The following is a 26,255-nucleotide window of genomic DNA, read 5'->3' on the forward strand; positions in this document are numbered from 1 at the left end:
TAAATGGGAGGGAAATCTAAAAACGAGAGGATATATGTATATGTATAATTGATTCACTTTCCTGCACAGCGGAAACTAACACAACATTGTAAAGCAACTATACTCCAATAAAAATTAATTTAAAAATTAAAAAAATAAAAATAAATAAAATACTTGAAAAAACATGCAGATTCTTGGGTTCCACCCCAGACCTACTTTTCTAGCACTTCTAGAAGGGGCGGCCCAGGAATTTGCATGGCTCATGGGTTCTCCCAGGTGATTCATATGGGAATCACTTTCAAAATCTCTGGGCTCATATATTTGCTTCCTTGTCAGTCTGTGTAGTTTTTGTTTCCTTTTGTGTCAGCTCTATTGTGTGCATGTCTTTGATGGTCAGCTGCCTTAAATCCCTTTGGAAGTCAGATAGTAAAGTAAATCCATGAGGCTTCAAATGTTACTGGGTGTCCTAGGGAACCACACTGCCCCTTTGATGCTCTTCTTGTCAATGAATCCACCATCAAAGCACAGCTCACACGGAAGCTGCCCAATGACCCTTCCTTAATACCTGAATTGAGCCAACTGGTCCTTGTATCTTTAGGAAACCTCCCCAACTCTTCAGGAAACATTGGCACCCTCGGACACTCCAATGGACCAAGTCAAGCCCTTCACACTGGGTCAAGAGAAGTGTCCATTACAAGTGAGCCCCAGAGCCCTCAGACCTCTGTATAAGGTTACTTCCTTTACATGTCTCCCTGAAGGGACTTCTGAGTCTCCTTTGGGTTATTCTTCTCCCAGACCCAGCATCATTCTAAAGTGTGAGCAGAACCTTGGATTCCAAGTTACTATTATTTCTCACCTGCTAATTTCTCTGCCTGAGCCCACTCTCACCCTCCCCAACCTTCCCACATGACAGTCTATCAGACCATGTCACAACGGCCTTAAAACTTCAACTGTGCTCCATCACTCTTGGAATGAAGTCCCCAACCTAACTTAGCCCAACTGCCTTCCCCACCTTCATCCTCACGCTCCCCTTCCCAGCCACACTGGCTTCTTTCAGACTTTCTTACCCACCACGTTCCGACCCACAGGGCCTTTGAACATGCTGCTTCCACCCTCCCCTTTTGCCAAGCCAACTCTTAGCTATCCTTCAACACCACCTCCTCAGGGAAGCCCTCCCTGATGTCTCTGCCTGGGTCAAATCCCGTTACTGCAGGCTCAAAGAGCACCGGCTTCCTTGTCCTTCATAGCACGCTTGTCACATTTGGCTGAATGATTACTTAATTCATTAATTCACTATTGTTAGGGTGCTTGTGCACCCCAGTTTCCCTGGGACAGCTCCTATTTATGATTATTTTCCCACTGCAATTTTTAATAGCACCCCTTTCACTCTTAAAAATGTCTTACTTTGGGTGATAAATTATATGGCCATCCGCCTGATAACCCACCCCACCAGACTGTAAACTCCACGAGGACACTGCTCATCTTTGCATTCCTAACAGCTGGCTCCAGAGAACGAGGCTGATCCTGCATGGCTATTGATGACCTACCCTTGAAAGTGACATAGCATCACTTCCACCATTTTCTGCTGGTCGACTGGACACCAGTTGATGAGTGCAAGCTCTCAGTGGGCTGAGTATCGAAGAGTTTGCAGACATGTCTTAAAAACACCACATATCCTCAAAGACTTGAATTTCATTCATTAATTCATTCATCAAATATTTATTGATTCCTGTGCTCCTGTCTCTTGTCACACAGTTTGGGCACAAGAGTTCCTAGCTGAGAGGTAAGGGGTGACATCCAGCCATACGCCTGGCTTGGGGTTGTGTCTGCTTGGAGGAAGGGGCATTTTTTTTCCTTTGCAGGAAGGTGCCATCTTTATACCAAGCTGTATGCACTAAAAGGTTGCTTTTTTTCTGAATGACAAGTTCGGAAGGGGTATTTTTTTCTAATTTTCATAAAGGCGCCCTAAAGACTAACAGAAACCCTGACTGATCACCTGCTATGGCTCAGACATGGATTAAAAATCCCCGGCAAGACAGAGGCGGCCTCTGCTCTTGGGGACCTTGTGTTCTAGTGGGGAGTGAAGACAATGAGTGAGAAAGCACACACATAAAAACTTAACACACATAATTACAGATTGTAAATAACATGATGGGAGAAAAGGCCTGCCTCTGAGCACCTCCTCTGTGCTGCTCGCTGGAGGCTGAGGCTGCCTTATGCAGGGCTACCACCTCTCAGGGGCTGTGGTGCAGGGGAGCAAACAGAAATGGGCTCTGTCCAAAAGGATTCTAATCCCATATAAGGAGGGAGTTCCAGACTGTTCAGGTATAAGGACTTTAAGATCAAGAAATGCCCAGAATGGTTTAAATACCTTCTTGCCCGGAAGCACAGAACAGACAGGAATTTCTGGGTCTCCTCCTGCCCTATCACTGTTTGAATTTTAAACGGCGAGACCATGAGTGTAGTGTGTGTGTGTGTGTATGTGTGTGTGTATCTTTCATTGGAAATAGCAGACATCCGTATTTCCCTATACCCAAAGATTCTAAGGGTTTGTGAGTCTGGCCTGAGTCCTGAGGCTGGGGTTGCCTGGCCTGAGAGTTTACTCAGCTTAGGGGGTTGCTTCCATGGTTTTATAGCCTAAGAGACAACCCACATACACAAACATATCCAGGAATCTTAGAAAGCAAAGCAAAACAAAACCTGTATCAGTATCAAGCAGGATAATGAGTAGAACTGACCAGTGGTGGTTGGTATGTTCCAGACAGCAAAGGTTTTTTGAACGAGTTCGTTCACTGCTCTTTTCCCAGTGCCTTGCACCCAGAAGAGTCACAGTAAGTACACTTTAAGTGAAAGATTGGAAAATTATTATTTCCCTGAGCAATTGTTTGGCAGAAAGGAAGGAAGGAAAGGATATTTCTTTGAAAATTTTAAAATATTTAGAAAAGTACAAAGGATGCTCTCATAGACTGAAGGAATAATATTTATGATTGTACTTAAGATCCCAGGAAAACAAGAGCACACCCTGGGACACTATTAACAACAGGAATTTTTTCTTCTCCTTCTGCTCCTCGGTGCCAAATTGTACTCCATCATTTCAGAAGATGGGCCAAGAGAACTGGCCTCTACCCACCTTGCGTGCTGGGAGACACCTGGGGACTTTCTTCTGTGACTTGCCAAGAATATCCCATGGGCCATCCTGGGCGCCAGACGTTTGGTTGGTAATGACATTGGTGGTAGGAGCGAACTTGCCCATTTCCTGTTACTCTTTCTGACTGTATTTCAGGGAGATTCAAATCTGGGAGTGCTCTGAAGCTCTGTCCCTATGGTGCCAAAACTCCTGATGCAAACTGAGAACTGCAGTCAAGCAGCCAGATGTTTTGGGTCTCAATGCCAAACATTTCTATAATGGGCAAAACCCAGACTCACCCCTCAGGTTCTGCTCGCGGTACACTTGTGTTCATTACCTGGCTCGGGCGGGGGAGAAGTGAAAGCCCCAAACAGCATGGGCATGGCTGGAATCTCCAGAGGTTTGGAAATTCTGTGGCTCTTGTCTTTGGTGATCAGTCATAAGTCAAATGGACAATATTTGTGTTGTGAGTTCTTCTTGCACTGGGCAGGAAATTTTATGACAAAGAGAAGCGGTGAGACCCAGAGCTCCAAGCATTAAGTGGGAGGACACGAGGGCTTGTTTCTCTGCTGGAAAGCATCGTCTCCATCCTGCCCCCGACCCCATCTGTGGAGGTGGGCGACAGGGAGGAAATGGTCTCAAGAGAGCATATTTCTCAGATCCCACTCTGGGAATTCAGATTTCTTGACTCTCCATACAGCAGGCGCTAAGGGCTTTCCAAGATGTCTCTCGATGGCAAGATGGGAAACCAGCTAAGCCCCGTCTAGAAGTGCTGATGGCAGGGCCTTTGGTTTGGAGGATCCTGCTCCATATCTGGAAGAGTAGCCAAGAGAAAATGTTGCTTGCAGGCCTTTAGATGTGCTTGCTACATTCCTACACCTAGAAGCACTTAGCACGGTAAGCTAAATGCAAAGATAGTGTTGGACCCTGAGAGGTGAAGTGACTTGCCAGGATAACATGGCTAGTGGGAGATTTTTTTGCTGCTTGGCTACATGACTTGCTTTGCCAATGAAATGTGAGCATGCAGAAGCTTTTTATAGCCAGTGAGTGGTTCATCATCTTATCTTCCTAATTCCCTGAGACCAGCAATGGTCCGTATAGAGGCTGCTCCACTAGCCTGCCTCCAGAAGTAAAGATGATATGGACCCATGGTCAAAATCAACCCGTAATGGACATATATTGTGAGCAAGATATATCAATACTTGTGTTGCAAGCCACAAAGATCGTGGGATCATTTGTTATCATGCCATAACCTAGCCTATCCTGACTGATACAAAGTCTACAATAGAACCCAACCCCACCCCCCCTCAGATTTAGCAGCTTAAAGCAACACACATTTAACACAGATTTTGTGGGTCAGGAAGCTGGGCATGGCTTAACTGGGCCCTCTGCTTCAGTGTCATCAAGGTGTCGGCCACAGCTGGGGAAGGATCAACTGGGGAAGGATCTGCTTCCAAGTTCACATGGTTGTTGGCAGCATTCTGGTCACTGGGGGCTGTTGGACTGAAGGTCTCTGTACCTGGCCAGCGGTTGGCCAGAATTTCCCTTGGTCGTTTGCCATGTGGGTCTCTCTAACATGGTAGTGTACTTCATGAAAGCATGCAAGCCTAGAGGGCCACAGAATGTGCTGGTGACACAGAAGTCATAGTTTTTATAACCTAACCATGGAAGTGACATCCCACCATTTTTTCATTTTATTCTAGTCATGAAAAGTCATTACGTCCCACCCACTCTTAAGGGGAGGAGAGTACACAAGACTGTGAACACCAGGTGGCAGATCACACGGGGCCATCTTATCTACCAGTTTGTTTTCAAAAGAAATGGTTATTAAATGGAAGTTAGTAAAACCCTTATCATCTGTGAAACTGACCCACCAACCAAAAGCAGTTTTCACTGGTTGAATCACATTCACATTTGATCCATTCCCATCATGACTCTATGAATTTAGGTCACATTTTCTTTTAGATCTCCATCCTTTTTGACCAGAGCCCACATATTCTTCTCCATCAGCTCTTCTGCTACAACTCCAGGTTCTACTGGGCTGCCTTGAGGTTGGGGATCAGATTTGCCCGCAGGCATGGACATCCCAAGTCATTCCTTCTGAGAACAGAAAAGAGTCAACAGGAATAGGCCACAAGAAACTGGCAGAACCTTAAAACATTCAAGCCAGAAAGGACACACAGGAGACCACTGAGTTCTCAACCAACTTCTCTTTCCAACCCTGAATGAACGCCCCAGCCTTCTCCATGGCCTCCCATGCCTTCAGATGCCTTCCTTACAGTTCTCTCTCCCCATATGAGATGATCCTTTTATCAACCAGCTACAGCTGTGAAACAGACAACCGTGATGCCTCAATGACGAGCAAGAATAGACATCATTTCTCATTCATGTGTCTGCAGCTTGGCTGGAGCAGTCTGAGCCCCATATGGAAGTTCCGTGGGTCATGTAGGGAAGCTCTGCTCCCATGTCTCATTTTTCTGGGGCCAATGGACTACTGGAGGTTTATTCTGCTTATACAAATGGCAAAAGCACAAGAGGGCAAGCCCTACCGCTCAAGCACACTCCCAGCCTTTGCATGTGTCACATCTGCTAATATCTCATTGGCCAAAACCAGTCACGTGGCTTAACTCAAGGCCAAGGGGTTAAGTATGCTCTCCTAGCCAGGAGATTATAGTTGCAGTGTGGATATACACTACTATATAGCGGGGCGAAGAATTGGGACCCGGAACTCAGTTGAACACACTCTTACTTTTCCCCCACACCATGCTGAGGATTCAAACTTATTACTGAAACACCAGGAGTGGGGATACAGTGGGTATAAGGCAGGTTTCTGCCTCCAATCTTCCTGGAGAGACAGGTGTATATTTGAAGAGAGAAAACTAAGGGGTGCAAGTAGCAGGTGAATTGCACAGGTAGGTGGGGTTCCGGAGAAGGTTTGGAAACAAATGAGAGATGCAATCAATCATTCCTTTCTCTGGGTCCCAGAGAGGCATCTTGGTGTCTGGCCAGGTTCTTCCTCGTGTGGGGCATGCCCCACCAGAAGGCAAATGGGAGGTGATTTTTGGAGGAGGAGGCATTGCCCAGCCTTGAATCATGGAGTGGGAACGTAATTCCCTTTTCCAGTGATCTTGCAATAGTTCTGATTAGAAGGAGAAAGTCTCCTTCTGTGCTTAGCGTGAGTCTAACACCCATCTTACTCTTGTTGATCTCCCTTTTTAATAGATCCTAAACCTCAGGTTCACGGACTCTCTCAAGCAACAGTATCTGGTTAGCATGTACTCACACTGTTTTCTCTGGGTAGCATTTATATTTGTAAGTTTGTCTTCTATTTTTGGTGGTTGGAATTGGTTTCCTGTTTACCGTGATGATATAGGGCTACCTTTTTAAAAATAAATATAGTTAAATAAATAGAGTTGACTTAAAGAAAAATATTAAGTGAATACTTGTTCAGGTGGCTAGTGGGTATGGTAGAAATTATGGCTCGACCCTGGTGAGCATTTTGTAAATAGGGATGTAGTGGGAGGAGGAGAGCGGGGTTTGCCACGGTCAGTCTGACTTCGAATCCACACTCGATCCCTTGAATAGGGCCTTTGGACGAGTTACTTAGGTAGCCTCCCTGAACCTTAGTTCCTTCACGGACTGTTGTGTTATATTGATGACAGTATTTGTAAAGTAACTGGCACAGAGTGAGGGCTCAGCAAACGGCAGAAATCCACCTGCTGCAGCCTCTACCTGGACTGTCCATTCTGGGAGAGACTTTTGGGTTTTCTCTGTCCTCCAGGTGGCCATGGGACAGGCAGGCATCACTGTCCCTGCTGGTGGGTGGGCCCTGCATGGCCCTCCTCTGCAGCAGCCAGGCCCCACTCTCCTCCCCTTTTATGTGGGGTCTCAGTTCAAATGAACACCTTCCTACCCCCTCTCCAGCCCTACAAAGAATCTCTTGCTTGGGAGATGAAAGTCTTGATTAGCCATAGAATTTCAAAATTAAAAGAGATGTGGCAGGTCAGACACTAGGCCAGCTGGGGAACCTCAAGATGGGGTGTGGGGTGGCCCTTTGGAAGGGGCCTCAAATCGCCTAAGGATTTCTAATTTAGACCCAAGGAGGCTCTCGCCTTGCAGACTTCCCCGACAGGACTGAAAAAAGACGCATCAGAAAGTTTAAGCATGGCGTCCCAGCCAGACCAGCTACTGCATAATAAGTTAGCATTTCTTAAAAGGGTTTCTAATTCTTTTGTTAGTGGCACAAGTCCATTGCCTTATAGTTTGGGGTGTGTGCAAATAACATCACCGTGTCCAATTAAAAGCTTAAAATATACTGTAATATGCTGTGGTCCTGTTTTGGAATTGCTTCCGTGTTTCAATACAGTAAATCCTCCCTCCCTACTCCACAGCCCCACAGATGGGGCTCAGGCCCCTCTGGTCTTTTCCCCCAACCCATAAGAACCTCCAGGGCAGATCAGCCCTCTCAGTTCCCAGATGGGGAAACTGAGGCTGGAGAGAAAGACATTTCCTTGCCTTTTGCTGTCATTGCCAGGGACAGTAAATTCCAGGACTGCGGGGTCAAAAGATATGGGTGGTGGTTTGTGTGAGTCAGACCCTGGAGGAGTCCTAAGACTGCGTCCCTGGTTGCCCTGCCACCTCCCACCAAGGCCAGGGACTCTATGTCGGAAAATAAAAATAACCATAGCTAAGATTAACTGAGCACTTACTATGTACCAGGCACCGCGCAGGTATGACACTTTCAGGCCTTACAACAACCCAAGGAAAGAGGTCCTATTGTGACTTCCATTTCCAGAAGGGGATACTGAGGCAGGCAAAATTAAGGAGATCACTAAGTTAAGAAAAGTGCCAGGGAAGGGGTTCTAAAGTAGGGAGTCGGATTCCAGAAAACTCGTCCTTAACCCTTACCGGAAGGGAAGACAAGAACGCGGGAGAAGAAGGGCAGGAGAGGAGGGGCAGCTGGAAACCCGTAAGGGCGAGCGCAGCGCGGAATGCCTTCCAGCTGCCAGGAAGCTCGGATTTCTCCCTCTTTCCCCAGAACTACGCTACCAGCTCTGCCCTAAACTTGGCCCAAGTGGCGCAGGGAGGCGGGCTGGGGCTGGGGGCGCTCCCCAGGCTCCGGCCTTTCTCTCCAGTGTCCCCCACCCGCTTCCCGCGGTCCCTCCCACTCTGCTCTCCGGGCTCCTGACTTCACGACCCGGGAGGCGGGGTCGGGGAAGGAGGGGGGACGTGGGGAGGCGGCTCGGCGCCACGGAGAGGGAGGAGGGAGGGCGCGCAGTCCCAGCCCAGAGCTTCAAAACAGTCCGGCGGCCTCGCCTCGCGCCCCAGCCCGACTGTCTGTCCAGCCGCCAGCGTCCGGTGAGTCGGGGTCTCGCCCGGGAGCCGCGCGCAGGTAGCGGGGGGCTCCGGGCTGCGAGCGACGGGGCAGCGGGGTCGCCAGCCACTGCACTTACCGGACCCAGAGAGGTCCCTGCAATTGGTGGGGGACAGGAAGGGGCCGAGGCCCCTCCCTGCCGAAAATCCACTGTTCCTCTGCCAGATTGCGAGGGCGCGGACTTCCCGCCTGCGCCGAGCTCGCTCGGGACCCCGAATTCCACCTCCCCACCCCCGGACTGCTTCCTTCGCCTTTTGCGTCGAGGCGGGCGGGAAAAGTTTGGGGAGGAGTCAGGGCGACTCCCCTCGCCCCCGCCAACTCCACTCCCAGGGTTCTCGGCGTCCCGGGTAGCCCCTCTCTCGTCGTGTGAAGTCCCCCGGCGCCTTGGCGCACGGTCCCCCGCCTCACGGAGCGCGCCGGACCCGCTGCGCCCTGGCTGGGTCATTGGGTCCCCTCTCGGCCCCCGGAGGCGGCTCCGTTGCGCCCCCCAGCGGCAGGGAGCAACTGCCTTAGGTTGGACGAGCGGAGGAGCTGGAGGCACTGCTTGGATGACGCCTGTCCCCTCTCCACTCCGGTTGGGCCTGGGGGGCTACGAGGGCCCCACCCATGGGTCCGGAGAAGGGGGAGCCTGGAGCTCGTATACAGGAGGACTATACACTCTCCCCAAATTCAGGGTCCTAAATATACCCCAGGGAGGCCCTAATTTGGGACTGACATGGGAACCTCATAAATGGGGATTAGTTGGGGGCACCTGTGCCTGAGGGAGACTACAGAGAGCAAAGCCCTCCCTCCGGACTACAGGACCCACCTCTTACTTTGGAACAAGAATGACAGCCCAGTTTCAGGTTTGGGAAAAGGGGCAGTGCCCCCTCCCGAGCTGCAAAGATGTGTATGTGGGGTGAGGTGGGGTGATCTTTTAACTTAGTTGTCTCTAAAATGCAGAGGCCAGTCTAAAAAGTGACAGGCAGAGTGAGGAGCAAGGTAATGGGCTTGGAGAGGGTCTTAAGCAGCTGGTAGCCCCCATATTGTATGATTTCACTGACAGGAAGCACTTAGAATAGGCAAATTCAGAGGGTCAGAAAGTGGAGCAGAGGTACCTGGGGCTGGCAGAGAGGGATGGGGAGTTATTGCTAGTGGGTACAGAGCTGGGGAGGATGAAAACATTTTGGGTATAGGGAGTGGTGATGGTTCCATGACATTGTAAGTGTATTTAATGCCACTGGATTCTACACTTAAAAGTGGTTAAAGTGCTCAATATTCTGTGATGTATATTTTACCACAATTAAACAGAGAGTCTGCAGCCACCTCTGTGCTTCAGTTTGATTCAGTTAGAAATTCCAGAATCCGCTCACGGTTGCTGGCCACCTCTCCCCAGAATTTGGCCTCAGTAAGGAAGTGGACGGCGGGTGAGGAAGGGACACGAGCCGGGTTTCCCCAGGAGCCTGGAAGGGACAAGGAAGGGGACAGAAGCTGATGGAGCCTCTGATGGAGCTGCCACAGCTGATGGAGCTGCCACAGGGGTCTGTGGCCGCTAACTGTAAATACAGGGCACAACCATCCAGCCCTCCCCGCCACTCCCCTGCACACACAAGTAGTGTCTAAGGCCCTTTGTTTCTGGAATGGAAGTGAGTGTTTCACCTAGATTTCCTTTCTCTGCCATGCGCATGATATCTTCAGGGCAGGAACTGAAACCACGAGTGTGTGCGCACAGACTCTCCATTTTCCAGCAACAGGTGATTCACAGGGAGGCTCAACTGGCCAATTTCTCTTCCCAGGCCCATGATAACTCTCCGTCAGCCTCTGATGGAGCGCGCTGCCCCGTGCCCTCCAGCGTTCCTGGAAGCCTCCCCCTGCGCCGGCCCATCCCCACTCCTGGGCTGCAGGTGGGGAAAGCCAGGTCAGAGACCTTAAGTCAGTTTCTCAAGGTCCCTGAGCGAGTGAAGTGCCAAGAGCCAGGCTTTGAACCTCCATCCGCTTCCCCACAAGCCCTCCCCATTTTTCCACCCGGAGATGCCCTGGTGGGTTTTGAAGAGTCAGGGGGAGACCCTCCTGGGGAAATCAGGGCCCAGACACCCACGGGGCCCTTGGCAGATACCAAGGCCACAGCAGAGGGAGGGGCGTGGGGATGGCAGGAGGGTGCGGAACCTGTTTTCCCACTGAGGGTTTTTGGATCAGCTGCCTCCAGCCCCGCCGGGAATTGGGGAGGGGAGGCCAGGCGTGGGCCACATAGCCTGTAGCCGCCTCTGTCCCTCCAGTGGGGAAACTGAGATTCACCCGAAATCTGGGGACAGGTGTTCGTGTTGGAAGCCGCAGAGGTGTCCCACGGTGGGGGGGGGCGGTGAGGGCAGGGCCAGCCGGGTGGGGCTGACACTGCACTGCCCCACCCAGAGGGGAGGGCCCGAGCCCTCTTCTGGCTTCCCGACCCCAGTTTAGGGCACAGCTCTTGAGGGGCTGAGGGGTCTGTGGCCACTAACTGTAAATACAGGGCACAACCATCCAGCCCTCCCCGCCACTCCCCTGCACACACAAGTAATGTCTAAGGCCCTTTGTTTCTGGAATGGAAGTGAGTGTTTCACCTAGATTTCCTTTCTCTGCCTTGTGCATAATATCTGCAGGACAGGAGCTGAAACCACGAGTGTGTGTGCACGGACTCTCCATTTTCCAGCAACAGGTGACTCACGGGCAGGCTCAACTGGCTCATTTCTCACCCCAGGCGCGTGCTGACTCTCCTGCCCTCTGCGGCCTTCCTGGTTGAAGGGGGCACAGCCGAGGCCGCCTCTGTGTCATAGTAAACTCTGCCAGACATGACCAGGAAGGGAAGTCTGTCAAGACAAAAATACACGAATGCCTTTCCAGGCCAGATGGGGTGGCGGTAGATTGCTGGCTGCTTGGCGGGATTTGTCTGGAGGGCAGGAGTGCAGCCACTGTCCTGGGGAGGTACACATAGTTTTGTGTGTGTGTGTGTGTGTTGCAACATGCGGCCGCTGCCCAGCTCTGTGGACAAGTGAGGCCTCTGACATGGGCTTCGGGGGCTAAGGCGGGATGGGGGTGGGCTCCCCAGCCACGGGGTGGTGGCAGCCATCCCCCAAAGGTGGGGTGCGGTCCCAGGCATTGGGACTGCGGAGCAGAGTCCTTCCAGAAGAGGCAGTTAAAGGTCGGCGACAGGACTCCAGTGCAGGAGGATGGGCTCCGGGGACGTCTTACTGGGCTTAGGCAATTGGCAGCAGCAGCTGGAACAGGGAGCGAGGGCAGCTGGCGCCTTAGACAGAGCTGGAGCCTGACGCTTGGATGTTGGCTTCATCTTGTCCAGGGAAGGCTGGGGGTAGGAATAGGGGTGGTGGGAAGAGGAGGCTCCCTTTCTCACCCCAGGAACGATGGAGTCTGCTCCCTGCAGGAGTGACCCAAAAGTGCTGTTTTGGCAGGACTGACCCATGGGGCAAATTGTCAGATGTATCTGGCTCTTGTTAGGGACAGGCCGAGGGGGGAGTCTAAAAATATCCGAGACAGAGCTGCTACCCAGGGAGAGTGCCGGCCTGGTAACCCAACACCCATGGCAGCACTAGCTCTGCTCCGCTCCAGCCACTGGGGCTCTTCCAGGCAGCCAAGCCTTGGGCAGAGGGTGGGAGGGGTGAGAGCACTCTGCATTCAGGGCAGCCATGGACTAAGATTTTCAGGAACAAAAGGGCCTTAGAAAGTCCCAGTTTGCCAGCTAAGGATGCTCAGAGAGGTGGAGTGACTCACCCGAGGTCACTCAGCAAGTTGGCGGCAGTACCTGGACGAGATCTGGGTCTGGGGACTCACTGCTGAGGAGCCTGATGGCTGGGAGTGGTCAGTGAGTTTCCAGGCTAGGTCCCCAGGGTCAGGGACCCTTATGGCATGTGCCATCCATCTGGGATGCTGATCGGAGAAAGGTGGGCCGGGAGCCATGCTCAGGCAGTGGGTCATTTCCCACTGGCATTGGGTCGCTCCCGGCCACAGTTGTCGGGCTCTGAGGATGTCGTCCATCCTGGGGGTGGGGGTGAGTAGGACGACGGAGGCTGGAGGAGGACCGTCTTCCCATCCGAAGACACTTGGTTTGTTCATGTGGTATCTCAAGGGTTTAACAAGGAGTTGTTGACCTGAATAGATGAATTTCCAGGGCTCTCACTTTCCTGGGGAGGCTGGGTTTCTGTTGATCCAAAAGGGAACAGAGGGTGAAGAGATTGCCCAGCTTCCTGCCCTCCTCAGACAGGTTGGATGACATCAGCTTCTAGAAGCTTCCTAACACTCCTGGGTCTAGAGCTGAGGGAGCGGTCGCCGGTGTGATATTTGGCATCAAGACTGTTCTGAGAAATTTGGATGTGAAACATCTATCACCCTGCAGGATGCAGAGATGGACAAGTTAAGTCCCTCAGTGAAAATTGCTTGTAGCCTAAGACCAAGTAAGTTTGCCTGATAGAGAAGTCGCTTTGAAGATTTCTCTTTCTGGCGCTTCTGATCACAAACTTCTCTGGAGGGCTCTCTTTCCTTAAAATGAGATTAGTTTAAAAATTTTGCAGTGAATAAATATGACCCAAAGTCTCATTCATCTTATTCTAATGAACGTTTCCCAAAGCGTGTTATCACTGGTGGTAACGAAGATCGTTTTAAAAAGTTCACAGCTGAACATGAAACGAAAAAGAGTAATTATGTCTTTTTCTCAGTTGGTAGTTGGGAAAAAAACACAAACAGCACACAGACCCATAGTTTCACTACTGTGTAGGGTGAAACTTAAGTTGATATTTTAAACTTTAAAGCATTTTTTTTAAATAATGGGAGGGTATAATTAATAAGCACAGGTGATCCTTGGATTTGGCACAAATCTTAGCGCAGGAGTGACTGACTGCCTTTTGGGAGATCGCGTAACTGGGGCTGAGATGTTCATCCTTTTGACAACATGACTAAACCTGAAATGTCTGTAAGCTCCCCACCCAAGCTCGTCTTCTGCAAAGAGGCCCCGAGGTTCAGCTTCAGACCAAACCAGCCACTCAGTTTCCAAGGGAGTCCTCCCCATCTTTGATGAGGGTCATCATGCGGCCTGGATGACCTTGGACGGTTGTTCCAGGGATTGGAGGAGTCGATGTATTGGTGTATTATACATGGAAGTGGCTTGAGATATTTGTGGTTTGCTTGAACCAAAGGAAAGCCGAGGGAGGGGCTGGCTTGCCCACTCTCATCTTGATGGCTGCTATTAAGTGACTGGGCAGTGAGCTGTGTAGGCAAAGAGGGATTTCCCTCTATTCAAAGCAGGTTACAGTCCAGCGAAGAGGATGGTGGGTCCAAGGATGTACGCGCCAGGACCGGGGTCACGAGATGGGGTTTCAGGGAAGCCCATGTCGTGGTGTTCAAGAGTTTCCTTAAGGCTGTAGGACTGGAGATGGACTTGGAAGAGTCCCTAGAATTTCCCTGGGCAGTGATATTTCCGGGTTTGCAGAAGGGAGGGAAAGAAAAGGCCGAGGTTGCAGGCAGGAGCCCTGCTTGAGAAGCCTTGAGCGTCCGGTTAGGCCTGCAGTGCAAGGTGCAGGAAGGGAGGGCAGGGCTGGGCGGTAGAGCTGGGAGGGCGAAGGTGAAGGGGGCTTCCCTCCACATCCCAATGAACCTGGCTAGGGAGGCAGGCATGATGATGTTCATACAGCAATGTTGGGATGAAAAAGAGAGAGAAAAAGGAAAAAAGTGGAAATAACCTAGAAGCAGCTAAAGATGCATCAGTCATGTTACAGAAGTTAGAAAGAGCAAGGTGCAGGGTGGGTGGGAGGGGCAAAATAGGTGAAGGGGATTAAGAGGTACAAACCTCCAGTTATTAAGCCATGGGATGTAATGTACTGAACTGCTAGACTTGGGGAGATGATTTCAAAATGTGTGCAAATGTCAAATCACTATGTAGCACACCTGAAACTAACATATCGTATGTCAACTATATTTTCAATAAAAATTTTTTTAAAAATTTGGATCGCAGAGAAAAAAACCTCGAGGTTCATCTCTGTGTACCAATATAGAAAAATCTATAAGACACTTGAACTAAAAAAAAAAGAGCAAGTAGCAAAACAATATATGAAGAAATAGGCTATTTATAAATATCGCTACATTTCTGTGGCCTCATACCTATTACATGTATGCAAGAAAAGTGGCTGGAAGGATACATCAGAATCGATCAGTGTGGCTGCCGTGGGGAGAGGGGAGAGGAAGGAATGGGCCACGGGACTCCAGTCTTGTTTGTAACAGAGAGAATATATTCATGGGTTACGTGTGTACATGAAGTTCAATAATAATGAAATAGTCTTCCCTGAATTCAGTAAGCAGTGTGAGTTTTGTAGGTTTTGGGGTAGGGAACTTTAGGAGGTAGGAGGGCATGGTAGACAGACTAGGTGGCAGCAGTGCAGTAATTCAGGGGCAAGGTAACCGGGACGTGTGCCATCTAGCCCCCATGGAACATGCCTCTTCAAACATCCCTTTGTGGACCCCTCACGGGCGTGATGGGTTTCCTGTCTGGGTGCTGTTAACAGACAAGGGGTGGTTTGGGGAGGGGGCAACGTGGTACATTTAAGGTGTGTTAATAGGGCCATTATGAGATCTCTGGAAAGGTATCGAGGAGACCATTGAGAATGGGAGTCTGGGCCTTTGAAGAAAATTCAGAGAAACACATAAAGACCTGGGTCAGGAACTGTGCTTTAATTTTTTTTTTTTTTTTTGCGGTACGCGGGCCTCTCACTGTTGCGGCCTCTCCCGCTGCAGAGCACAGGCTCCAGACGCGCAGGCTCAGCGGCCATGGCTCACGGGCCCAGCCCCTCCGCAGCATGTGGGATTTTCCCGGACCGGGGCACGAACCCGTGTCCCCTGCATCGGCAGGCGGACTCCCAACCGCTGCGCCACCAGGGAAGCCCAGGAACTGTGCTTTAGGTTGGTGTTTGAGAATAGGAGAAAATGACTTACATTTTGCCAGTCTTAATAGCAATAATTTACCATTGCTATTAGTATAGCATTTATAGGGTGCAGAGCAGCTTGGGCCATGTGCATTACATCCTACATCTCATTTAAAATGAACAACAACCATATGAGGTAATGACTACCCCTGCCCTATAGATGAAGAAATGGGGTCTTAAAAATTGGGGGTTAGGATTGAACCCAAGTCTCATGGACCCCACAGACCCTGCTCTATTGGATGGATATATCCCATCAACATCCCTCTTTTTCAATACAGATATATGCATCCTCTTGAAACAATCCTGCCCCTTTGGGCCAAGAAAGTGCCTTTGCTGCAGATGTGCCAGTGGGTGTCTTGGACGCCAGTGTCCTTCCTCCAAAGTCAGCTTTCTCAGTCCTAAGGGTGCTGGACCACATGAGGGTCCTTTGCCCTTAGCAGCCTGGTCACAGAGAACAGAACTCATGCCCACCCCTCCCCTGGGCAAAACCATCTTGATTCCTGTACTTCACCTGTGTGTGGAATGGAGAAGGGTGTTCTGGGAACCCTGCTTTGGACAGGAACCCTCTGTCTAATCGGTAATCACTTCCATTACTTCTGATGGTCTTTGTTTGAGGGACCAGATCTGTTGAGTTCCCTGGCATCCAGCATCCAGCACAGAGCTAAGGGTGCCGTAGGTGCTCAATAAATCTGTTGCATGAATAGCTGAGAGGGTGTCCTCCCAGCTTCCTGCTTTTTAGCCCACCCCAGGGAGGAGTGGCAGAAGGGGGACCCTCACACCTTGGGTGAGGAGCCAGCTGTAGGGTGCAGGGGTGGGGTGGGGGTGGGGTGGGGGAGGGGCTTGGGCAGCGGCTCCCTCCCCCTCCTGTAGTTGGTCCTGCCTGGAGGGCATCAGGCCCAAGTGGCACGGTCAGCGTCCCTTTATGTGAGCATGACACGGGGTCACATTCTTCTAGGCCGGAGCCCAGAAGAGACTTAATCATCCTCCCGCCCAGAGTGTGGTCTGCACGCCCACAGGCATTTGGAGATGATTTCTGTAGCATACAGGCAAGGTTACAAACTAATATGCTCATATTTTTTTTTAAGTGTATTAGTAAAATGTCAGTCTCTTGGCAAGTGACACTGATTTCCCATTTATGGTATAATGCACATTGAAAAATTAATCAAGTGAGTCTCGTGGTTTGTTTGGTTTTTTTTGGCCGTGTTGGGTCTCCGTTGCTGCGCGTGGGCTTTCTCTAGTTGAGGCAAGCGGGGGCTGCTCTTCGTTGCGGTGTGCGGGCTTCTCATTGCGGTGGCTTCTCTTGTTGCGGAGCACGGGCTCTAGGCATTCGGGCTTCAGTAGTTGCAGCACGCAGGCTCTAGGGCGCACGGGCTTCAGTAGTTGTGGCACATGGGCTCAGCTGCTCCACGCATGGGATCTTCCCAGACCAGGGATCGAACCCTTGTCCCCCGCATTGGCAGGCAGATTCTTAACCACTGTGCCACCAGGAAAGTCCGAGACTCGTGTTTTAAAGACAGTGTGGGTCATGAATAGTACAGGTGGGACACAGGGCAGAATGATGGTGGTAGTGTTGACACCATTGGTGACCCATCCAGGTCCCCTTTACTGGATGATGTGCCCACCCCCAGCTGCGGTGAGTATTGGCTGCTAAGGACTCGCAGCTTCCCCTTCTCCCCAGGAATTTCGAGAAGTCTGGAGATGCCTGGGAAGTTATGCTCCCCATTCCCTGGGCTCATGGCCCCAGATGTGCCCCAGAGCCTGGCCTGAACCCCCCTCAACCTCACCTGTGTTGTCCCAGGTGCTTTCTCTGCAGTTTCCAGGCAGGGGATGAGGAACCTCGGAATATTCACGCTCCTGCACTCAGAGGTGAGCCGGAGGCCGTGAGGATCCCGAGGGACAGGAGGGTGCTGAGTCTTCATCACCAGTGAGGGCCCCTCACTGGACACTCTCCCGGTCGTCACCTCCTCGCTGCTCTGGGCCTTCCGGGTGAGGCCTGAGTCGGGAGGAGAGCACCTGACAGGTCACCGTCCCTCGAGCCACCATGTGTCAGGCACTGTCCTGGGCACTGGGGACACAGCAGGGACAAAACAGACATAAGCCCCTGCCTGCAGTCAAGAGGGACGAGACAGAACAAAAGAAGGGACTAGAGATCAAGAAGAAAACAGCAGATGATGTGCAGTGATTTAAGGAAAATAAAACAGGGTCACTTATCTTGGATGGTCTGGGAAGGCTTCTCTGAGGACGGGGCTTTGGAGTTGAGGCTGAATGAAGGGAAGGAGCCATTCACCCCCAGATCTAAGAACTTTCTAGACAGGGAACGGCTCGTGCAAACATCCTGGTGCCCTGGGTGCGGGGGGGGGGAGAAGCAAGCTCAGTCTTCTTCCCCCCCACCTTGGGGAAGGAAGGGCACAGCTTGGGGTCCTGACTCATCCCGCTGGCTCTTTGGGGCGCTCTGTGAGGGTCAGGACTGAGTGAGTGGTCCATGTGCTCATGTCCTCGAGTAGCACCTACTGTATGCTCGGGACGGCTGGGAAATGGGGTCACATGCTCCCCAACTCTTGGGGTGTCCTGGAAAGTGAGGGGCTGGATCAGTGTCAGCTAGGGGGTGGGTGGTCAGTTATAGGTGTGGGATGGTCATCTTTGGGCGCCATGGTGGGTGGGGTGGGACTTCTCGCTCAGACCAACTCAAGGCCTGGGGTCCTGACCCATGGTTTCTACCCTCTGTCCCACCTCAGGGGCCACAGAGGGCTCTTAGGTGTCCTTGTGTCAGACCCAGGGGGTTGGGGGTGTTGAAATACCAGCCTCCAGTGAACTCAGAGCTCTCTCATTGTACTTTTTTTTTTTTTTTTTTTTTGTGATATGCGGGCCTCTCACTGTTGTGGCCTCTCCCGTTGCAGAGCACAGTCTCCAGACGTGCAGGCTCAGCGGCCATGGCTCATGGGCCCAGCGGCTCCGCGGCATGTGGGATCTTCCCAGACCGGGGCACGAACCCGTGTCCCCTGCATCGGCAGGCAGACTCTCAACCACTGCGCCACCAGGGAAGCCCTCATTGTACTTTTTAAAATCTCTTTCTTAATGAGTTTTTAAAAGTACAGTTCAGTGTATATTAGTATATCCACAGATATGTGCAACCATCACCACGGTCAATTTTGGAACATTTCACCACAGCCAAAAGAACCCCCCCATACCCTTTAGAGATCACCCTCCTATTTTCCCATCCCCCTGAGCCCTAATTAACCACAGATCTGCCTTCTGTCTCTATTGATTTGCTATTCTGGACATTTTGTGTAAATGGAATCGTACTCTGTGATCTTTTGGGTCTGGTTTCTTCGACTTCACATAATGTCTTCAAGGTTCATCCATGTTATGGAGTCTATCAGTACTTCATTTCTTTTTATGGCCTAATAGTACTCTGTTGTGTGGGTATAACACGTTTGGTTTATCCATTCATGGGTTGATGGACATTTGGGTGGTTTCTACCCTTTGGCTGTTGTGAATAATGCTGCTGTAAACATTCCTGTATGTTTCTGTTGCTCATGTGTTTTCGTTTCCTTTTTAAAAAATGTTTATTGAAATATAGTTGATTTACAGTGCTGTGTTAGTTTCAGGTGTATAGCAAACTGATTCAGTTATTGTGTATATATATATGTACATATATATATTATTATGATTATTATTTATTTATTTATTTATTGCGGTACGTGGGCCTCTCACTGTCGTGGCCTCTCCCGTTGCGGAGCACAGGCTCCGGACGCGCAGGCTCAGCGGCCATGGCTCACGGGCCCAGCCGCTCCGCGGCATGTGGGATCTTCCCGGACCGGGGCGCAAACCCGTGTCCCCTGCATCGGCAGGCGGACTCTCAACCACTGCGCCACCAGAGAAGCCCCTATATATATTATTTTTTAGATTCTTTTCCATTATAGGTTATTACAAGATCGTGAGTATAGTTCTCTGTGCTAGTGTTTTCATTTCTCTTGGGTATTTACCCAGGAGTGGAATTGCTGACTCCTACGATAACTCTATGTTTAATCGTTTGAGGACCGGCCAGACTGTTTCACAAAGTGGGTGTGCCGTTTTACACTCCCAGCAGCAGTGGATGAGGGCTCCAGTTTCTCTGCTTCCCCAGGTTTTAATTCACTGTCCAGTCCTGTCCTAGTTTCTGGCTCCTAAGAAACTTCCACTGGTGAAATTCCTGTAGATCTAGAGCAGGTTGCTGGGGGCCAGGGCCCCTGGGGCTAAGCGAGGCTCCTAGGTCTGGGACAGGTTGGGCCCACCTGAGTAGGCTGGGGGATGGTGGGAAGGACTGGAGGGCACATGGGGACCACCTGAGAGAGAACTGGAATCCGCGGAAGGCAGAGCCCTCCGTAAGGCTGTTTTCTGCATGTTGCTAGAGTGATTTTAGGTGCTGCTGGATGCGACATTAAATGACGTCAAATCACTCCATGACAAAGTGGTTCCCTTTTCAATGTTCTCTCAGCTCTTGTGATTCCATCAAGGGGAAGATACCTCTTCGACTCTAGTTTTCCTTTTTCTTTTTTTTTTTAAAGCTATATTTTTTATAAGTCACAATGTCACAGGCAGTATGCACTCTTTGTGTCTGGCGTCTTTCACTCAGCATAAGGTTTTGTGAGTCATCCATGGTGTTGTACATGTAGTATGTTGTTCCTTTTCATTGCTGAGTAATATTCCATTTTATGGCTGTCACACTCTGTTGTTTTTGTTCTTTTTTTGGGGGGGTGGGGCGGGGGCACGCCACAAGGCTTGTGGGATCTTAGTTCCCTGACCAGGGATCGAACCCAGGTCCATGGCAGTGAAAGCACTGAGTCCTAACCACTGGCCGCCAGGGATTCCATCAAGGAGAAGACGTCTCTTCGACCTTACTTCTCCTTCTTTAACCAGACAGAGCAGGTCTCTACTCAGCCCTTTGGTGGACAGCAGCATTGAACCAGAACTTGTGAACGTTTTTGCGGGGGGTGGCTATTAATTTTCACGACCAGTCTCTGTGGCAGGTCCTGCTGATTCTCCATTCCCAGGAGCAAAATATTTCTTCCTGAAGTACATGTATTTCTGTTAGAGAGTGGGTTTATTTAATGACAGATATGAAGTAAAATCTCACGGTGGTACTCAGGAAGGAGGTAAGCCAGTGACTGAAGTTTGGAAAACCTTCTCCTAATGTTTAGGGCCCGATTATCAGGTGCCGTGTCAGGAAGTGGTGAGGTCTCCATTCCTGGGGCCCATACAAATGGAAACTGGTTCCTATAAAAGTAATCCAGGCAGAGGCTGGGGCAGGGCTGGTTCTGCATGGTCACACAGCGCCTTTCAGCTCAGACTGCGTGAGTCTGCAGTTCTCATTGTCTGGGGTCTGTTTCCCAGTTCCACGGCTGGACTGTGTCATAGCTGCGGACACACGTCATCAGAGGTTCCCCAGTCGGAAGGGCAAGAGGTTTGGGGGCCTGCCTTTCTTTCCAGCAGGGCAACTTCACAGTCCCCCGGGTAATGCTGGTGGGGAAACGTTAGAGTGTCATTTCAAGTTCATGGGGATGGCTCCCTAGCTGGCTCAGCATCTGCCTGATCTTGGGTGTTTAACAGAGGGCATCCCTTCCTGTTATTGCCCCCAAACCCCTAGTTAAAGGACATGACCTGCCAGCTCTCAGGTTAGTGAGTCTGTATGGGCTGGGTACCCCAATGGAGAGATGCTGTGTTAAGCAGGGTTCTCCCAGAAATAGAACCAATAGGATGTGTGTGTGTGTGTGTGTGTGTGTGTGTGTGTTTTTATAGAGAGAGAGAGAGGAGTTTATTTTAAGGAATTGGCTCGTGCAGTTATGAAGGCTAGCAAGTCCAAAATCAGCAGGGTAGGCTGGTAGGCTGGGGACCCAGGGAAGAGCTGATGTTGCAATTCAAGTCTGAAGGCTGCTCGGGGGTGAGGGGGACGTCAGTGTTTTGTTCTATTTGGACCTTCACCTGATCAGATGAGGCCCACCCACATTATGGAGGGCAATCTGCTTTACTCAAAGCCCACTGATTTAAATCGCCATCTCATCCAAAGACACCCTCACAGAAACTCTGTGACCCAGCCAAGTTGACACAGAAAATTAATGATCACAGATGCTTCAGGTGGACTAGATACACAGCATTAAATAAGATAGAATCCCTTTTAAATCATTCTCTTTTAAATTCCCTCCCAACCCTCGAAGGAGAAAAATCTCAGTTTTGTGCTAACATGTCTTTAATAAAACTTCCCAAACACACGTGACATCCTGCTTCAGCAAGGGGAAAGGAAGCTGGCCTTGGACTCAGAGTCTTGAGCAGCAACAGTTTCTAGCTGGAATTGAATAACATTGTTCTGTTTTCCTTGTATTTCTTTCTTCCCAGCACCCTCTATTTATGGCAGGCAACTGCTAACTTTCCATTTCGGTTGTGATATAAGGTTTCTTTTTATAAAAATGTAAGTTTAAAAAGTGAGTAGGCTACTAGTAACACAGGTGGTACACGGATATACCTGAGATTCTGCAGGTGGTGCAGGAATGGCTGACTGGGGGAACATTGACGCAAGCACAGTGAGGACGGTGCCTGAAATATCCCCTAACTGTCCACATGCCTTGAGCTGCCTGTTGTCTGTTTGCACTTCTTCCCCTCTGGAGACAGCTGGGTGATTTATTTCCACTTGATGACTGCCACCTGAAAGTGGCAGTGGACAAGGAGAGAACTCTGTGGGGAGGGGAAAGGTCTGGGGGTGGCAGTTCTAAGAAACTCCTTGACCGTGATGCTGGTCATGATCGGTGCATGTACAAAGCACTTGCTTTGTGCCAGATGCTGTTCTAAGCACTATCACTCTGTTATCTCCCAATGGTCCTAGGAGGTGGGCATACCATTGTCATCCCCATTGTACAGATGAGAAAACTGAGGCACTGAGCTGTTAGGCTGCTAGACTGCGGTCCAGTCTGGCTCTGTCTGTGCTCTTCTGTGTTTTGCACATATTACTTCCTGCTGGTCTTCTCGCCTTTGTCCCCTTCACGGGTTAACTTACCTGGAGGTGGAGGCCTGGCTTCCTGATCCTGGGGCTCCTTGGGTCTGGCTGAGTTGTAGGCAGTGATTCCCAGTCCCTAACTTGCTGGCAAAATTCACCCACAGAAATGAGTTTAGGAAAGATGAAAAGTCTGCTAAAGTGAGTGCCTCTGATCTCCTGAGAGTTACTTGAAAGTCACTAATACGAGATGCTCTGTGAAGGGAAGAACATTTCTAACCAAATGGCTGTGAGGATGGCAAACCCCCTGAGTCTGACACCTGCCTCACCTCAGCCACCTAATCTAAATGACATGTTGAGTGCCTGCGGGTCCCAGCCTTCTCTGGGCCTGGGGTGTGGGTTTAGTGGGTGGCATAATTATAGGGAGCTCCTTGGATGACAGCCAGCAGGGAGCTCTTTAATTGATGGGGTCAGACAGCAGTCATTGGCAGAATGGCAGTTATTAGCTCTTCCGCCAAAGCCGTGCGAACGAGCAGGCATTCACCAAGTGTTTGCTGAGTGACCTTGGGCACTGGGGATGAGTAAGACATGGGTTCTGTCTTTGAGGAACTCTGAATCTAACAACGCAGAGTTTCCCCTGTGTCAGTTAGCTCTTGCTGTGTAACAAACCATCCTGAAATGCAATGGCTTGTAAGAGAAATGGCTTGAAAGAGAAAACATTTAGTTCATTCTGTAGGTGGGCAATATGGGCTGGGCTTAGCCTGGTCTCTCTCACGTCTCTGTGGCCAGCAGGTGGGTCAGCTGGGGGCTGGCTGGTCTTAGGTGGCCCTTGCTGGAGCAAAGCTCATCTCTGCTCCATGTAATCTCCTACCATCCAGCAGGCCAGGCTGGGCTCGTTTGCATGGTAGCTGAGCAGACAGGAAGTGTGTGAGGCTTCCTGAGGCCTGGGCTCAGAATTGGAACTTTTGCTCCCTTCTATTGATAAAAGAAATCACAAGGGCAGCCAGGTTCAGTGGGTGGGGAAATAGATTCCACTTCTTCTAATAGGAGGATTCAATTTGCTGATAACACTTTGTTAAAACCTTTTGCATGTATGAATATAAGAAATACTGGTCTGTATTTTTCCTGTCTTTGGAATGCCGTGCCTGGTTTGGGGATCAGGGTGATGCAGGCCTCATAGGATGGGTTGAGAGCCATTCCCTCCTCTTCGATTTTCTGGAGGGGTGTGTGTAGAGTTGGTATTATTCTTCCTTAAATGTTTGGCAGGATTCACCAGTGAGGCCATCTGGGCCTGGAGTTCTCTCTTCGGGAAGGGACTCCAGAGCTTTGATAAATATTTCTTTCTTCTTGTATTGCCAAACTGGAAGGAAAAGTCTGGCTTCATTTCTTGACTCCTTTTTAATTTATTTTTCAACATTTAAAAAAAATGAAGTGTAGTTGATTTACAATGTTCGTTAACATTTCTTGACTTCTTTAGCACTTCAGCCCCTTGAAATCTGGCTCCTTTCCTCCCTCCCTCCCTCCCTCCCTCCCTCCCTCCTTCCCTCCCTCCCTCCCTCCCTTCCTCCCTCCCTCCTTTCCTCCCTCCCTCCCTCCCTCCCTCCCTCCTTCCCTCCCTCCCTCCCTCCCTCCCTCCCTCCTTCCCTCCCTCCCTCCTTTCCTCCCTCCCTCCCTCCCTCCCTCCCTCCCTCCTTCCCTCCCTCCCTCCCTCCCTCCTTTCCTCCCTCCCTCCCTCCCTCCCTCCCTCCCTCCCTCCTTTCCTCCCTCCCTCCCTCCTTCCCTCCCTCCTTCCCTCCCTCCCTCCTTCCCTCCCTCCTTCCCTCCCTCCTTCCCTCCCCCCCTCCCTCCCTCCCCCCCTCCCCCCCTCCCTCCCTCCCTCCCTCCCTCCCTCCCTCCCTCCCTCCTTCCCTCCCTCCCTCCCTCCCTCCTTTCCTCCCTCCCTCCTTTCCTCCCTCCTTTCCTCCCTCCCTCCCTCCCTCCCTCCCTCCTTTCCTCCCTCCCTCCTTTCCTCCCTCCCTCCTTCCCTCCCTCCCTCCCTCCTTCCCTCCCTCCCTCCCTCCCCCCTCCCTCCCCCCCTCCCCCCCTCCCTCCCTTCTTTGCTTCATTCATTCAGCACATTTGTTGAGCACCATCTACAAACTAGACACTGTTGTAAGTGCTGAGAATACCGACCTGCAGAACCTGCCAGGTCCCTGACACTGTGGCCGGGGGGAAAGTTAACCCCCAAATGACAACTACAACGTAACATCGGGCCATGAGAGGTGCTAAGAGGAGAAAAATAAAGAAGGGCTTTAGTTTACTTCACTAAAATTGTTATTACCAAGTTGGTCAGTGAGCTAATTTTCCATCCTGATTCCTTTTTCCTACTCTGTCTGTCTCTCTCTCTCTCTCTCTCTCTCTCTCTCTCTCTCTCTCTCTCGGCTTTGGGGTCCCACCATCCGCTTTTGGTTTTCCCCCGACCCCCGCTCTCTCCCAGCCCTTTCTCCCTGGTGCTGTTTCATAGTTACTAGAGGCTGTATCTCACATCCACACACCCACGACACAGGGATTTCTGTGCCCAGCTCCTGTCTCCTCCTGGGTGACAGTGCCGCCCATATTTCCAGTTGCCCGGGAGCATCTTCACCGTTGGTAACCAGACATTTCTAACGCCGGTGAACTGTTTCCCTCACCCTTCAAATGTGCTCTTCCTGCTCTAAGCCAAGCACGTTAGTGGAACCAGCGGCCACTGTGAGCCCCCAGAATCCTTTGCCCGACGCCCCACCCATCCCCGGGGTCCTGCTGATTCTCCTTCTGAAGAGTCTCTATCCCTCCCTTCTGCTCACCTCCCAGTTTTTACCTTCATCTGGACCCTCTCCTTTTCTCACCAGGGCTTCTCTGACAGCTTCCCCCAATTCGTCTCCTTCTAATCCATCCTCCTGATTGTGGCATGTTTTTCTTCTACAGGGAGGTCTTATTCCTTTCCTGCTTCAAAGCCTTCCCCCTCTCCCCACTGCCCCCAGGATAACACTCAAACGTCCAAGCCCCATCGAGCTTTTCACCTGGCCTAGAGTTCTGGCTCAGCCCCGGGCCCTGCCCAGCTCACCCCCTGCTCACACTGGTAATGCTTCTGTGCCTCGGAGCATCCCGTTCCCTTTGCCTGCAACACCCTGTCCCCACGGCTCTGCCTGGCAAACCGCCCATCGCTTGAGACCTAGTCCAGATGTTGCTTCCTCCATGAAGCCTCTGATGCGGCCCTGACCCCAGCATGGGGCTAGTCACACTTTCCTTTACGTTCTCATAGCACGCATGTCATCACATCATGTTTATTTATTTATACGCCCTTGTTCTTTATGTACCTGGCAGCTCCCATGGGACGTGGAGCCTGCCTTACTCACCCGCGTGTCACCAGGGACTGGTAAGCGGTGGGCGCTCAATGAGTGCTTGTCGCCTGACATGTAGTGATGGCCAGCATCCAAAGCCACATGTGGCCCCAGGACTTTGGACCCATCTCCTGATCAGGCCGGAGGATGACAGGATCCCAAAAGGGAAGAGAAATTCAGATTTAAGGTGGGCAACATGGTGGCTTCTCAGATGGCAGATTGTCTAACTTCAAATCCCAGCTCCAGCCTTTACTAGCTGTGTGGTCTTAGAGAAGTTGCTTAACCTCTCTGAGCCTTATTTTCTTTACCTATAAAATGAGGCTAATTATAGCACCTACAGCATAGTGTTTTTGTGAGGAATGCATAAGTTAGTACACGTGCCTGGCACATACTAGAAAATAAATGTTGGCTCTCATTATTGCTGATACAGTAGTTATTACCACAGTGGATTGAAAGACTCAGACAGAATCGTCCTCAGTGGCTTCTGCCCTGGAGCACTGCCAAATCCCAGTGT

General features: G+C 50.8%; 1 protein-coding gene across 1 annotated transcript in view; it reads left to right on the plus strand.

Annotated features, from left to right (window-relative positions):
- The first annotated feature begins 8,427 nt into the window (after nt 1–8,427).
- EMP2 (epithelial membrane protein 2) overlaps nt 8,428–26,255 on the plus strand; it is a 37,043-nt gene continuing 19,215 nt past the window's right edge. The window contains exon 1 of the mRNA XM_065893150.1: nt 8,428–8,464. The gene's annotated coding sequence lies outside the window, so the exon portion shown is untranslated. The remainder of the gene's footprint in view (nt 8,465–26,255) is intronic.

This window comes from Phocoena phocoena, chromosome 15 (genome assembly GCF_963924675.1).
Source record: "Phocoena phocoena chromosome 15, mPhoPho1.1, whole genome shotgun sequence".
Lineage (NCBI taxonomy): Eukaryota > Metazoa > Chordata > Mammalia > Artiodactyla > Phocoenidae > Phocoena > Phocoena phocoena.